General features: G+C 39.6%; 1 long non-coding RNA gene across 1 annotated transcript; it reads right to left on the reverse strand.

Moving 5' to 3' along the window:
* Nucleotides 1–3,401: 3,401 nt before the first annotated feature.
* LOC134444818 (uncharacterized) lies at nucleotides 3,402–8,648 on the reverse strand. The gene is made up of 3 exons (XR_010034114.1): nucleotides 8,491–8,648; nucleotides 4,318–4,434; nucleotides 3,402–3,445 (listed from the first exon to the last, which is right to left on the reverse strand). It is a non-coding gene; the product is annotated as an uncharacterized LOC134444818 (long non-coding RNA).
* Nucleotides 8,649–16,967: the final 8,319 nt, after the last annotated feature.

Below are 16,967 nucleotides of genomic sequence, written 5' to 3' on the forward strand. Positions count from 1 at the left end.
TGTTGTCTTTCACGCTGGTGTGAAGAAAACGTCTACAAAACAGTATTGGATAGTTATTTTATTACATTTTGTAGACTTGCGCTTGTGATTTTTAGCTTGATTTCCCTCGTGTTACGCACAGTGTTTATTTGCAACCGTTGGGTTTTATATGCCTTCCGAGGTCTCGTTGGAAAGCTTGAGTTTTCCCGCATACAGTCATGTATTCCAAATAAGGATATTTCCGCTGTGTCAATGACCAATCATTGATTTAGATAAGGCGAAAAAAACAGGAAGAGACGGTTGAGACGAAATCCGATTGGCCGGAATGGGAGATTCGGCACTGTGATTGGTTCTAATCAGTCACGTGTCACTCTCGGCTGCAGTGGATTATTTTGGATTGAAGAATATCCAACGGAGCACTTCATGTCTCCACTTCTTCGAGACGAATTGAAATGAGAAAAGCCCGTGCTTACATGTAACTTAAAGCACGGATAAACAATAAAGCAGACGACAATATATGTTTCAAAGTGAATTATTTGGTACGCTGTCGGCATTCGTTGGGTGAGGGGGAGAGCTCGCACACTGCGCTGCCTACAGTGAGGTTACCCTCTCCTGGCACCACAACGAAATCTCTGTCAGTGCGCGTTTGAACTGAATAATCAACAAATTGGTATTGGTACTCATTGTACTGTTTATTTAACGTGTTGTGCGATGTAGCTCACAATTGACTCACATAGCCTAATAACCACTCTTGTAGCTTGTTGTTTTCGAGTGAAGTGCACAGGTAAACATGCCGAGGTTGTTCCGAGGTGAAACCAGCCTGGCGACTCTAACTCTGTGATATTTTTCTTCCAATAGACCAGTATTTTCTTAAGTTGTTGGATATTGATTATTAGTCTATAATTGACTCCCTTGGCACAGAAAAGATTACTTCCTTCAACATTATGGAAAGGGATTTGTGTAAACAGACTATCTTTGGATGAGGTAGTTGACCACCACGCATTGCAAAGCAGGGAGGCTGCTTGTCATCCTGCAACATGCTCACTTTCCCCAAAGTCAGTAGCCTACAGTGGATATATGAAAACAATTAAGCATGGGCAATAAAATACACCCTGCTATATATTTTAAGTGAGGTAAAAACAAAGAAACAAACAAAAGTAGAGCTTTATTCATTGGCCCAGTGATGTGCACAGGCAGAGAAGGCCCTTTCATGAACAAACAGAGAAGTGTCCCACTTTAGTTGTAGCCTATCATGTGGGCTGTTGCCAATCACTGGCATCTAGCAAATAGAGACCATTACACCATTACAAGTATATTAAAATAATCCTATCTTTAAGGGTAGCCTAGCAGGAAACATTCTGTTTGTCCATAGGCCGAAGCATAAGCCAACCTTAACATAACCAAAAACTAAATAATAATTAGGCCTATAGGCCTACTAAAACCATAGGCCTAATCATGATTAAAAATAAACATAGTTTATAACTCCTTGCTGTCACAAATAAGTAGGCCTATACCAGACTGTGCGGCTATTGTAGCGATATTAGTTGTTCTGTCAAGTAGATGAGCTATAATCAATTTCAGCCTATTCATTCTCAATATTAAGGACCCTTTTGTGTGATCTTTTGGAAATATTATGGCCAGTAATACACGTTTAGAGAGGTCAAAATGAACCTCTGATGCTATAACATCCATGTACCTACTCCACAGTTTGTGATTTTTAACCTGGCAGTTTCTCAGGCCTGTTAGGGCCTATTCTAACATATTGGTAGGCTATATGCAAATTGGAGTACCAGCCATTCACTTAACCAGTTGGTAAGTGAAATAGTATGCTTCAAGTGCACAAATATGGCCTAGAAATAGGTGATTTCACTCCAAAATTGGTGTAGTGAATGGCTGGAAGAAATAGGGGGTACAGGATTGCAACCTCGAAAGCCAGATCACTGATGAGGGCGCACTGTACATGCCATGTAGATACCATTAATGATAAAATAAAAATATTCACCTGTTTTAAATGTAATAGTTATCAGTTTTAGTGTAATACATGCATATATTCATCCTACATTCATCCTAATGCCAAAATGTCATTTTTATGTACGTTGTGACTTGTACCAGAAATCTATGGATTTTTGCCATACAAATCTTTAACGGCCATTTTCTCAAAATGAGGTTTTCCTCACACTCAAAGGCCTAAAACTCCACTTCTGTATGACTTACATACACCAAATTTTCCAGTCCTATTCCTGACTATAGTATTTGGAAGATTCTGTCAGAGGATTTTGTTATTATATTATTTTAATCCTGATTTATAGGACTTTTCCTCTTAACCCTATCCAGACTGGGGGGGGGCTAAAAGTGCCCGCACCAACTTTGATGACGTATAACTCCTTAACGACTTAAGCTATGACTACGAAACTTGGTGACTATTTCTAAAATTTAGTTGGCTACAGTTTAGTACCAAAATATTATGTTTATCATTTTTGCCGTTGCCATGGCAACGGTTTTCTGACAGGTATGTCTGACCGAAAATCACTGATCTAAGTCTCATTATTGTTCCTTTTTCGATTTTTTTTGTTATTTCCATTAGTATCAGACAGCTTTGTGAGCATTAAAGTGGTCTGAAGCATATAATCATTAAAATGTAAGTGCATTACCTAAATTTGATGGAAAATACATTATGGCGAGATTTAGGGCATTATAATCAGATGATGTCATTATGACATCCTAATACCAGATAATTACACAAAAATTATGTCATTCATAGATGTCCATATGTAGATCATCTCCCTAAAGTTTGGTGGTCATACCGTATTCCGTTCATGAGTTATGAGGGGGGGGGGGGGGTCAAAAGAGCCCCCCCCCCAGGCCCAGGAATGCCAAAAAAAGCCCAGTCTGAATAGGGTTAAAATGAGGCGAAAAAGCACATTTTCAGGGCTAATAGCAGCATTTTAAGATTTTCTGGAAAAAAGAGATATCCATAAACCCCTCTAACAAGATCTTTTACATTGCTGTAATAACACAATGAAAAAGGAATTTTGAGTCTAGCTCTTCCACATGTCAAGTTTTAGCTTTTGAAAGATATGCAAATTAGCGCATATTTAATTAAGCATAGCCTAATTAGCATATTTAAATATACGATTCCAGAAAACTTTCAATACATTTTTTTTATCCTATATGTATATGTGATCAACTGGAAAAGTTTCATGGTGATATCTCCAAGTTAATTTTTTTAGCCCACCTGAAGACCCCAGTGAAGGGTTTACCCCCTATTTTTAACTAGTCTAATAAGCTCAACCTGGTGTAACTGTAGTGGTCAGTTTATTTCCTGTGTGAATGTCAGACAGATACCCACCTCTGACCAGCAGGAACATCTCCTGCTCCAAAGCTAATAGGCTGTTTCATTGACTGGTCACTCTTCATGGATTCACAGCTCGGCACTGGAGAAGGGGGTCCCTTAAGCTGCATGGGGCTGGATGACACAAATACAGTCCAAAAGTTCTTCAAGAGTACTAAAAACCAAAATCCTGTAGCGGCCCACTCAGAGTCCAGACCTCGATGCTACAGACAATCTGTAATGGGTGCGGACAGAGATTGTCCATACTCGGACTAAATGCTATTTGGAGCAGAAGAATTTACAATGCAAGAATGGGCCAAACGTCCTCACAGGATTTCATTGGTTTATTTATGTTCATTTAACCCTTTCATGCAGACTCCTGTGTTTTAGAGTTTTGCAAAATACAGACCTGGTTCAAAAACAGCATGTCCAAAACTAAAAATATATTATGGAAAAGTAACTGTGGAATGAAATAGATAACATTGTGCAATAAATTACAATAGTGGGGAGTAAAACTCTTAGATTGTGCCCAGGATTTGAGAATGCAAGTTGAATGGTACAGAGGCCGCCTGACATTGTGACAACTAATCTCTGGCCAGATCTGGTCCTATGGTCATCACAGGGGCAGATCTAGCCATTTTGGGGTCCTAGGCCAAATAAAAATATGTGGCCCTAAAAAGTCATCACATAGATATAATAATATATGGGGGCCTTGGTCAATTGCCTAGGTTTGCCTAATTACCACCGAGGGGTAAAATCAGCGTAAGGGGGCATATCTGGTATGCCAGGTGTTGCCATTGAGCCTTTTAGAGGAGTCAAGGGCCTATCAACGAAACAAAAATGAAGGTGCCCACCAGAAAACCACAGTGAAGGGTTTACCCCTCTAGCCATAACCGTTTACCAATGCTGACTAGTTAAGGAATTGTACTATCTAGTCCTATTAGCTCAACCTGGTGTAACTGTAGTGGTCAGTTTATTTCCTGTGTGAATGTAAGACTGATACCCACCTCTGACCAGCAGGAACATCTCCTGCTCCAAAGTGAAGAGGCTGCTCCATGGACTTGTCACTCTTCATGGACACACAGCTCGGCACTGGAGAAGGGGGTCCCTTAAGCTGCATGGGGCTGGATCACACAAATACAAAGTAGTCCAAAAGTTCTTCAAGAATACTAAAACTAATATCCTGTACTGGCCCACTCCAGACCTCAATCATATAGAGAATCTGTCGTGGGTGCTGACAGAGCGTCCATACTCGAACTTCATGCTATTTGGAGCAGAAGAATTTACAATGCAAGAATGGGTCAAATGTCCTCACAGGATTTCATTGGTTTATGTATGTTTATTTAAAGGTACACTATGTAAGATTTTAAGTAGTTTATTTCCAGAATTCATAATACCCATTAAGTATTCATTATGACTGGAGAAATTGCACTTTTCATACATGAAAAGGGGGATCTTCTCCATGGTCCGCCATTTTGAATTGAACTGGTACTACTTCCTGTTTGGTATACATGCCATGGAGACACTGTTCTGTTAAGGTCACATTTAATATTTGATTTTGTCAATGCATCTTTAGGAAGACCACCTATGTCACAACTATAACGTGTCAACACCATAATGCATAAAAATAAGTGTTATTTCAGTATTTTGGATAATAAAAGCTTAGAATAACTTTATTGGCAAGTCCTTAAGCGACTGCTGATGTACCAGATGATTTCTGTTAGAAAATCATGTGTTATTTTGAAAAGTAGGATTATTTGTCAACTCCGTAAGAGTCAACTCCATAAGATTTTCTTATGGAGTTGACATGCAAAATCTTATGGAGTTGACAAATTCACCAAAAACTGCTCAATATGGTAATATGATATTCTTGTCAAACGTAGAAACAGGAGGAAAAGCTATTTTTAGGGTATTATATGTATATTAATGTGCATATAATGCATATAACTACATAATTGTTCGATATATGGACAAAAAAGTTAAAACTAAAGTTTAATTCAAAACAAATAAACTTTTTAAAAAGAGAAGCTAAAGAGTATAACAAAACTACAAAATAAACTGTGAAAAAACATTTTGAACTAAATAGGCTCCAAAAATCAGACCAGTTTGTCAACTCCGTCAGTTTTTCTGTCAACTCTGTAAGATTTTCCTCAGCACTTTCAGGTGTTTTTGTAATATTTTGGGGGAAAAGCTAATTCTTTAATCATTTTTTTTTGTTTAGGCAATAAAGGGTCATTAGATCTATACCACTATGTATTTTAACCACTTTAGGTGTTTTCCTCATGGTTGCAAAAGAAAAGATAAAATCTGAAAATGCCAATTTTGTGTTAAAAACAGTCTTAAATTAAATAGTCTTGTTGGACTATTATAATATTTTAATTATGCACTTTTCTTGTGTCTGAGGGAGTTGACGAAAATCTAGGTGTGAAGGTAAACATGTTAATTTGTTAAAAATGCCTTTTTACCTGGAGCCTGTATTTTTACATGCCTGCAAACTACACATTTTTATCTACATGAATATATAACCATCAACATAATATTCTGCATTTTCAAAATCAGGTTTTCAAAACGTGTTTTGTCCCATCTCTCAAGAATCCCTGGTGCAATAAATTACTTTAGTGGGGAGTAAAACTCTTCGATTGTGCCCAGGATTGGAAAATGCATGTTGAATGGTACAGAGGCCGCCTGACATTGTGACAACTAATCTCTGGCCAGATCTGGTCCTATGGTCAGCCCAGGGGCAGATCTAGCCATTTTGGGGCCCTAGGCCAAATATAAATATGTGGCCTTAAAAAGTCATTACATAGACATAAAATTATGTGTTTGTTGATATTTTAGAGTTTTGTCTCATATAAATCTTCCATTACTTTATATAAATGACAAATTAAGATCAAGCCTATTTCTGTGTGTGTGTGTGTGTTCACCACAACTGGTGTGCCAGTTGGGGCCCCTCTGGAGGACAGATTTGGTGGGGGCCCTGGGCAATTGCCTAGGTTTGCCTAATGACCACCGAGGGGTAAAAGCAGCGTAAGGGGGCACATCTGGTCTGCCAGATGTTGCCATTGGGCCCTTTAGAGGAGTCGTGGGCCTATCAAAGAAACACCAATGAAGGTGCCCACCGGAAGAACCCAGTGAAGGGTTTAGCCCTCTAACCATAACAGTTTACCAATACTGACTAGTTAAGCTCAACCTGGTGTAGCTGTAGTGGTGAGTTCATTTCCTGTGTGAATGTCAGACTGATATAAACATCTTAACAAAAAAGTAACTTTGAATGACAGATTGAAGACACATCAACTGAGCATTAATAGTGATGAAAATTATTAATAACCTAGCTATGGCTATCGTAAAAATCAAGTAAATTTGATCAAACCAAACACATCTCCAGATCAATTCCTCAATTTCCTGAGAAATTAGAAAACCTGATATTCTAAAATGCTTCTGGATGTGCCAGTGTGATATTCTATGATGATGATGATAAACAGTTACATAACATTTGATAAAATATCAGATGATCTTACCACCCAGGAATCTGATTCATATTAATGTATGTTTGATCCAATATGCATTATGTATTGTTATAGTAGTGTTGATGGTCTCATCAATGATTCTCTCTCATATTGGCTACTGCATCACGGCATGGTCACAGGCAGGTCTCTCAGTCTACAACCGTGCACAAATTTTTTTTAGCTAAAAGACCAATCACTGTGATATTCAGCGGGACCTGAACATGATGAGCTTTGACAACTATATAGCTATGTCAAATATTAATTTGATATGTAAATGCCTGCATGGCCAAGCCCCCCAAGTGCTCTGTGATCTAATTCAACCTTTGCAGGCGGGTGGAAGGTCCGCCAGGGGGGCTATAGCAGGGATTTGCAGGATACCCCATCGTAAAACATCCTTTGGTCAGTCCTCATTCCTAATTAAAGGAATTCACTTGTGGAATAGTTTGCCCCTTGAAATCAAGGCCAATCACAGTCATGGGTGGTTCAGAAGTCAGATGAAGGAGTTCCTAAAGAACAACCAGGTATGTAGTCATGTGTGAATGTGTGTGGGTTGGGTGGGGTAGGCTGAATGAGTTTGTGGTGATTTTTAAGTTGATTCTCTCTGTGTGTGTGTGTGTGTGTGTGTGTGTGTGTGTGTGTGTGTGTGTGTGTGTGTGTGTGTGTGTGTGTGTGTGTGTGTGTGTGTGTGTGTGTGTGTGTGTGTGTGTGTGTGGTGATTTGAAAGTTGATTCTGTGTGTGTGTGTGTGTGTGTGTGTGTGTGTGTGTGTGTGTGTGTGTGTGTGTGTGTGTGTGTGTGTGTGTGTGTGTGTGTGTGTGTGTGTGTGTGTGTGTGTGTGTGTGTGTGTGTGTGTGTGTGTGTGTGGCACTGTGCCTAAGGTAGGTCAGGAAGAAGAGATTGTACATTTTAATAATTACTGAATGAATGAATGAATGAATGAATGAATGAATGAATGAATGAATGAATGAATGAATGAATGAATGGGTGGCTAGACATGCACATGTAGTTGGTTATCTGTATGTGTATGTATTGGCTGTCTTTTAGATTGAACGAATGACTTGAATGAATGGATAGGATGCTCTTCAAAATAAAAACAGTTTTTTATATTTTATTTTAAAATCCCTTCTAGGGACGGGCATTGGGAATTAGCCAAGGCTATAAATGCTATGATGCTATTCTGTTGGGCTTGCATAGCCTACATGATGTGTATCTGTCCCTATCAAATAAACCAAACTGAAACTGAATACCACATGTCCAAGTTACAGTTCCTTTTTAGAGTACGAAAACCAAGTAACAGTACCAGAGCGCAACACAAAATGTATTATTATAATATTGATGATAAAAATAATAATGTTTTATTTATTTTTTGTATTCCCATGAAGATGCACAAATTTATTATTATCATTATAGTAGTAGCAGTGGTAGTAGTAGTAGTAGTAGTAGTAGTAGAAGTAGCAGTAGCAGTACAAGTAGTAGTGCTACCAGTAGTAAGTTAGTATACCTTAGTAGTAGCAGGAGGACGAGTAGCAGCAGTAGTATAGGATCGTATATACTATACTATATGGTAGAATAGTAGTATGGTTATGGTCTGTACTATACTATATGGTAGTATAGTAGTATGGTTATGGTCTGTACTATACTATATAGTAGTATAGTAGTATGGTTATGGTCTTACCCCACTCGCCCATGTCCTCGGTCTTCTCCTGGACTGGATCCCTCTCCAGGGCTGCCCTCCATCTCCAGCTGCTCCTCTGGAACACACAGACAGACAGACAGACAGACAGACAGACAGACAGACAGACAGACAGACAGACAGACAGACAGACAGACACACAGACACACAGACACACAGACAGACAGACAGACAGACAGACAGACAGACAGACAGACAGACACACAGACCGGAAGGTACAAGATTACACACTAGACTACTGAATAATCATCAATCAGACCAGAAAAGAAAAAAACCCAGTTACTCAGTTTCTATTTGTTTACCTGTTTCTATTACTTTACCATGACAAGGCCCCCTTTATACTGGTAAATTCCCCAGCATCTCCTCGCACCCCCCAGGGGTCCCCGGCCCCCACTTCGAAAACCACTGCTCTAGATTACAGTTAGAGGATTTTTTATTCCAGCCCCCCCTACATTATATGCTACACATTTTTTTTATGTGCATCCCCTCTCACAACCATAGTCTAAGTCTGTGAGTCAGTGCCCCACTGGGATATAAAATAATAATAGTAGTTATATAAATAGTTATATATAATAGTAAATAACACTGTTATTTGACCGCGGTTGACCTTTTGACCTTCATATTTGACCTTAAAGGTCAAGTTCCATGTTGGCAACCAGGTGATTCTGAAACCTTAGCCAATGCTAATAACTTCTGGCATGGTTGCCAACTTTTAACAGAAAATGCCATCAAACATTTATTTTAGGGTCTTGGCAGGCTGACTATATTGGGAATATTGTTATTTTTATATTCATTTTGGTGTACATTAGTTATTTAATTTATTGACATATTTATTTCGTTTTGCTATTGTTTTCCTGCCAACCTGCCGTGGCCCCCCAGCATCTCCTCGCACCCCCCAGGGGTCCCCGGTCCCCATATGTGATAATGCCAGTAAAACTGCAATAATTGCCATTGTCTTTCATTTCAGGGGATTTCTGATAATCAGCACATTTTTAAAAACTTTTGTAGAAATAGTGTTGATAATACTAATATCATATTGAACAATTCCTCTCTCAAAGACGTGAATGGCTAAGTGGGCAGGTGCGCTGCGTAATATGTGGTCTTGTATGGCGACAGGTTATAGAAATGGAAACTTCAAAACATACTTTTGCCTATTCTCTCCTTTGATGCCGCTTTGTGTTTGCCTGATTTTCATAGACTTCAGATCCCTACTGCGATTCTGGTCTGACCAGGACTATAACGATTAGCATTTCCATACAGGAAGAACTTTGTTTCCATGGCCTGGTTAACCCGCCTCCCTCGGCTTGCTACTGGTTGAGGGATGTGCCAAAGTTTAAACCAAACATTTTTTAGCCAAGTAGAACGTCTCTGCTTAAACCACGCCACTGCCTTGAACTTGCCTCTACCCAGGACGGTTGGAAATGCTCAGTTGATTGGCTCCAGACAAAGTGGGTGGAGTTCCCGCTGTAGCGGGATACTCATGAACGGCCATCCGGGTACTTTACTCTTAAATTTGCGTTACGCCCCTTTATGGGTGAAACCAAACCGAATGTCTCATTGACTTACATGCCACATCGGCTAGCCTAAATGAACACTTTCCATGCTTCAGCCACGGCTGTATGGCTATATTATTTGAACAGCCGGCGACACAACACGTTTTCGGCATATTGCGCGTGAACAACGCTTGTACAGGTCCTTATCTTTCGTTTATTAAACCCCAACTCCACCAATTGACTTGCATTGCCTGTTTTCCCCCACAAATGGGCGTAACACACGGAAAACATCACACCATTCACGCTCTTGGCCCTACTGTGTGTAGCTGAGCCGAAGGCGTTGCATCACCAGTAAGGCGGAGCCCTGCTAGATTTGTGGCTCTGCTTCATTTGCTATCAAGCAATAGGCCTACAGTTACATGTAGACCTTAACATTTTACAGCAAAGACAATAACAAAACGTCCTCACAACCACCTTGCAGATGCCAAAGCTTGAGTTTGCATTGCAATGATTCAGCAAATGCTCTCTGCCATTTTACCTAGGCTATGCTTTATTTAATCCGAAAACAAATTCTTCTGAAAGATAAAATTAAAACACCTTAGATGATGCAAGCATTTTATTTTTACGCATTGAAATGATGGCATTCGAGGTTTGGACGAGGCTCTCCCTTTGATGATTGAGTTGTGATCAGTCATTGCGCATGGTGGGGATTGAATGCCTCTCAATCAGAGTGCGGTTGCATTACCGCTCAACTACAGATGCTCGCATCATGAAAATGATAAAGACCTGATTTGACAAGGCATGCCCCAGTCTACAACATGATTGCATTTTCGACAATCGTTGATATGGACTTCCCCAGTACAACGTGCACGAGCGCAACGCCAAAGCTTTGAAACCAGCTTCCAGATGACGTAAAAATGAACCCAATATTGATAGCTTTACATTTAGATTCAAGACAGAGCTGTCCGCACATGCTTTCCCCTAGCAGATCTAAATTACATGTCTTTCTTTTTGTATGATTATTATTGGGTAACACTTTATTTTAGGGATACATCTATAAGCACTAATACATACAATATTAATGCCTGTGTAAGTAACGTGTAAGGCATGTACTAAGCAAAATCAGACAGTTGTTAAGCATGTATTCGCAAATGTCTTGTTCATGCCCAATTAGGGATTTATTACTAATATGACCTTAGTAAGGGCCAGTAAGCATATATTTCTATTTATTAGTAAATAGTAAGTTGCAGAATACAATGTGTATAAGCTCCCGACACACTGTGTGAACAAACCCTGAACAGTGTGAAAACAGATGCGGAACTAGAATGGGCACTCGGTAGAGCGCAAACCTTCGCCTACGCCACTTATTTTTTTCTGGCCATCTTCAGAGTGTGGGGCATAACATTCTCCAAATTTTGGTGTTAGTATGGAGATTGTGGTGGACACGTGTGAAATTTTGATGTCATTTTCATAAAAATCGGCCCAGAATTGACCGAGTTAAGATGAGAAACGTGCATTTCGCAAGGTCTTGACCCCACTGACCGTTGACCCCCAACCGCTAAAAAACGTATGGACACCACCATGACGTGTGGCACATCACAAGATCGGGAATTGAATTCTGCACATCTTGGCACTGGTTTCAGGCAAATCGGATGCCAATTAACCGATATATCGCAAATTTACGTTTTTGACCTTTTCGTGACCTTGACCTTGACCTTTGACCCAATCACTCCCAAAAAGTAATCGATTGTTCCTTGGGTCATGACCAATCATCCCACTAAATTTCATAAAAATCGGCTCAGTTCTGTCTGAGTTATACGAAGTACAAACAAACATATTCACAAATAAATACACGGCGGGCAAAACATAACCTTCTGGCGAAGGTAATAAGAGTCCCTATTCTAAAGTGATGCATTGCTGAGCCCAGATGGCTTAGGGCCCCCGCACTACCAAGTCAAGTCAAGTCAAGTAGGTTTTATTGTTAATTTCTTTACATGTACTGGTCATACAAAGAATTTGAAACTACATTTCTTGCTTTCCCATGCAGACAGACTAATCTAGGTAAGGACATAGACAGTATAGACATAGACAGTACTTGGACAGACATTTAAAGTGAACATACATTAAGAAGAGGTCATTGTTGAACATACATTAGGAGGAGGTAATTGTTGTGCTTTTCCTAAAAGTCCTTTATAGCGTTCTGACATAGTAATAATAGTAGCATTTTGAAGAAAAATAAATATTAAAATAGGTCTATCAAGTACACCAGCAGCAGTGTGTGTGTGTGTGTGTGTGTGTGTGTGTGTGTGTGTGTGTGTGTGTGTGTGTGTGTGTGTGTGTGTGTGTGTGTGTGTGTGTGTGTGTGTGTGTGTGTGTGTGTGTGTGTGTGTTTAGTGCAGGTAGAAGGTGCGGTGTGCGTCTGTGTGTCTGTGTGTGTGTGTGTGAGTTGTGTGTATGTTTGGGTTTAGTGCAGAAAGTGCAGTGTGCTTGTGTGTGTGTGTGTGTGTGTGTGTGCGCGCGCGCATGTTTTGAGTTAGTGCAGGTTGAAAGTTCAGTCACAAATATAGTAGTGCAGGTGGAATGTTCAGTCGCAGATATGGTGGTGGGGATGAGGGGGGGTGGGTTGTCAGTGACCTTGCTTGCTAGAGGCTGACAGTGGATTCAAGGATTCAAGGATTCAAGGATATTTATTTGTCATGTACATAGAGACACTTTCGTGTCACTTGTAATGAAATGCATGGCCGTTGCAAAACAAGTGTGCAGAAGAAGGGTGAAGAAGAAATAAAATAAAAATAAAAGGTGTGTGTGTGTATGTGTGTGTGTGTGTGTGTGTGTGTGTGTGTGTGTGTGTGTGTGTGTGTGTGTGTGTGTGTGTGTGTGTGTGTGTGTTCAATCAAAGTAATTAGGAGGAATTCAGTAAGCAAATGGCATGAGGAAAAAAGCTCTTTCTCAGTCTTTCAGTTCTAGCTCTGTGACAGCACAGTCGCCTTCCAGATCTCATTTTTTTAAATAGTCCATATCCTGGGTGTGACTGGTCTTTGAGAATGTTATGGGCCCTAGATAGCACTCTCTTTGTGTATATGTCTTTCACGGCAGGCAGAGGTTGACGAATACAGCGCTCAGCAGAGCGCACTATCCTTTGTAGTTCTTTTTGTTCACGCACTGTGGCGTTTCCGTACCAGGTGATGATGGACCCTGTTAAGATGCTCTCCACAGCTGAGGAGTAAAAGGCTTTTAGGATGGGTGTGGAAACTTTGAACTTTTTCAACAGGCGCAGAAAGTACAGTCTCTGCCTGGATTTCTTAATGATGTTGTGTGTGTTGTTTGTCCATGTTAAGTCATTTGTGATGTGAACACCAAGGTATTTAAAGCACTCTACCCTCTCAACTGGTTGTTTGCAGATGGAAAGTGGAGTGTAGTTTCCCCTCTTTTTCCGAAAGTCCACCACCATTTCCTTAGTCTTGCTTACGTTTAGTGCCAGGTTGTTGTGCTGGCACCATTGTGAGATGTTAGAAACTTCATTTATATACGCCTGTTCGTCGTTATTATTGATCAGTCCCACCACTACAGTGTCATCAGCAAACTTGATGATCGAATTCTGACTGCTGCTGGCTCTGCAGTCATGGGTGTAAATGTTGTAGAGTAGGGAGAGTGGGTTGAGTTACCTAGGGCCCCCACACTAACTAGGCCTGCACTACCTAGCACCCCCCCATATCAGTAAAGTGTACATTAAGTTACTCATTTCTGATCAATGCAGTTATGTATTACTTTCTTGAACATGAGAGAACAGGAGCCATTATATAGCAAGGATTGAGCATACACTTATCAATGACGGTGGGTTGGTGAGATTTGGTTTGGTTTGGTTTGGTTTATTTATGGTTATAGGAAGACAAAAAGGTATCTAAGGGATAACATGTAAAAGCGTAAACACTTATTTCCAACATGGTCCCTGAGATGTAATTTGTTTTTATGTACCACTGAGTTTTAATTGTAAAAACCCCAAAATAAATGCAGAACATTAGAATAATAGTTTTGAACCGAAACTAAACTATTCTTTTGTGATATTTAAGTTAATGTTTGAGAAGTCCAAGAAGCGCAGTGCATAATGGGTACGCAATCTAGGCCTACAGACAACCTACCCCTCATGCACTGCACTTCCTATAGCTAAGTTTCTCAAACATTAGCTTATTTATCATAAAGGGATAGCTTCATTTCGCTTCCAAACTATTACTCATCGTTATATTCTGCATTTATTGTAGAATAGAAACTAATTGGTGTATGAAATTACATCTCACCACCCCACCGTCATTGAGAAGTTTATGTCCAATCCTTGCTATATAATGCTTCCTATTACTTGGCCATTCACTGAGCAGAATAAATGAGAACTACATTTCAAATTGACTGATACAGAATTGGGAAGGCTCTTACACTTTGCTTCTGGCTGGGTAGAGTTGGGGGCCCTAGGTAGTGTGGGGGCCCTAAGCCATGTGGGCTGAGCAATGCTTCACTTTAGAATAGGGACCCTTATTCCACATCTGTTTTCACACTGTTTTTCACTTTGTTCACACAGTGTACCAGGAGCTTATACACATTGTATTCTGGCCCTTACTGCTTACTCATAAATAGAAATCTAGGCCTACTAGGTCCTTACTAAGGTTGTATTGGTAATAAATCCCTTATTGTGCACGAACAAGTGTTACCTTATTATTTTTATTTTTATGTTTATTTAATTATTTATTTTATTTTATTTCATTATTATTTTTACTTTATGTTTTATCTTAATGTTTTACATATTTTTTTAATCTAATTAATTTCCTTCTTTCTTCCCTGTTTCCTTTCATTTACATTTGTTAACTTTGTGAAGCACATGGAGTTGCACCTGTGTATGAAATGCGCTATATAAATAAACTTGCCTTGCCTTGCCTTGCCTTGCCTTGCCTTGTATGTGCAATGTGTGTAATGTCTATGTTTTTTCTCTATTTATGTATTTATGTATGTCTTCTATGGACACCTTGATTTCCCTCAGGATTAATAAATGATAGGCTACTGTACTCTTCTATTTCAGTGAGCAATGACACAGTATTTCACTGATTTTTTAAAAAAGAACTGAAATTGACAGTAAAAAACCTATAGTGGGGAAAGTGTACCATTCTAAAACTTTTGACTGTTAGTGTATATTGGATTAAGTACTTCTCCTTTCTTTCGTTTGTCAAGTTCATCTACATGGGTGTGCAAAACAGCGATCACATGATCTAAACAGACTAGAGCAAATATTTGAAAAATATGGACCATTTATGTTTTATACACCTAAAACTATGTGGGGTCAAATTGGCCCCAAGGAACACGGATGCCCAAAATGCAGCATTTAAGAAACACATTGTTGTGGACATTTCCCTTTCGTCACATTTACCCCATCTATGTAGGAAAAGTCATCAAATATGAAGCAAAAGAGATATGTACTTAATGTATTTTTCAGACATTAAACATTGACTGGGGTCAAATAGACCCCAAGGATAATAGGATGGTTCAGTCATCGGTCAGTACATTCCAAACACAAGGCTGTCTTCCGTTGTATGGCATTGACTCTTCACGTCCTGCGTTCATAAATCAAAAATCCCAGAACAAGCCATCGAGTGTGTGAAACAGAAATGTAGGCCTATTAGAGTGCCACGATACGGGCGGCCACCGCCTTCAGCAGCAACAATCCTTTCGGGAAAGTTAATCATGCGGGGAACAAAAACATTATTGGTAAGATTGGGCGCAGCAGTGACTGTCTTCTACGCCACAACAAACCAGTTTCTTATGCTAAATAACAGAACAGGACACCAGTCAAATAGCAAAGAAAAAGAAACAGGACGAGAACAGACAAGTGAATTAGACACTCACGTGATTTCTCCAAACTTCTTCTTCAAGTATTTTTGAGTGAGCAGAGTTTGACGTCTCTTACTCCAATAGACGCACTTTGGTGCTATTTAGTTGACAGTAGGATCAAGACCGAGTAATCCAACTGGTATGGCAGGTAACACAGAGCAGACCTGGGAAGTCCTGAGAAGGAGGAACAAGACTGAGTAATCCAACTCAACTGGTATGGCAGGTCACACACAGAGCACACTTCAGGGTGCGTTTCTCGAAAGTGTACTAGTTTTTAGCCAGTTTGCAACTTGGATAGTTGTCAATGGGAAATTGCATAGCAAACAACAAAGTAGCTAATGTAGGTAGCAACTACGGTTACGAGAAATGCACCCCTGGGCAGTCCCCATGAAAAAGAGAGGTGTAGGTACGAATCCTGCGCAGGATTTTATTTGATTTCACTTTTATTTCATTTCATTTTTTCCTTTCCTTAAATGATGTTAGAATATTCCCTGGAAAGGCACTGCAGCACGTCTGGGTGAGGGCCACACCCTTAGTTTACCTACATAACTAGAGTAATTTTAATCATTATAAAAGGTACCATTAAGTGTTCCAGGTAACCTAACCTCATACTGCCCCTCATTCTATAGCATTGCTTAACGAAAGGGGAGAACAGTACACAATTTTTAGTGAATTCATTTTTGTAATTTAATTAGTAACTTATGAACTTTTTTTAGTACCTTTAGTAACTTCTTTTTAATACTTTAACTTAGTAACTTAGTAACTTTTTACATTTTATTGGACTGTACTGCCCAAACAGCTTATGGACCTAGATGACTAGATCAGTGATTCTCAAACTGAAAATAGTCCAAGTGGGCATTGTAATCATTTTCTACAAATCAAAATTACATTTTTGTGTGTGTTGCCGTTGATTTATTTGAGTTTTATTCTTTTTTGGGCCAGAGGTGGGCCCCGAACATTGTGAAGATTTCAAGCGGGCCCCAAGTGGGAAAAGGTTGAGAACCCATGGACTAGACTATAGGCCATGTTGTGTTTTGTGCGTCTTGAATGTGCGTTCACATGTGAATTGTGGAGAAGTGTCATGCAAGACAAATT

The sequence above is a fragment of the Engraulis encrasicolus genome, unplaced genomic scaffold (genome assembly GCF_034702125.1).
Source record: "Engraulis encrasicolus isolate BLACKSEA-1 unplaced genomic scaffold, IST_EnEncr_1.0 scaffold_75_np1212, whole genome shotgun sequence".
NCBI lineage: Eukaryota > Metazoa > Chordata > Actinopteri > Clupeiformes > Engraulidae > Engraulis > Engraulis encrasicolus.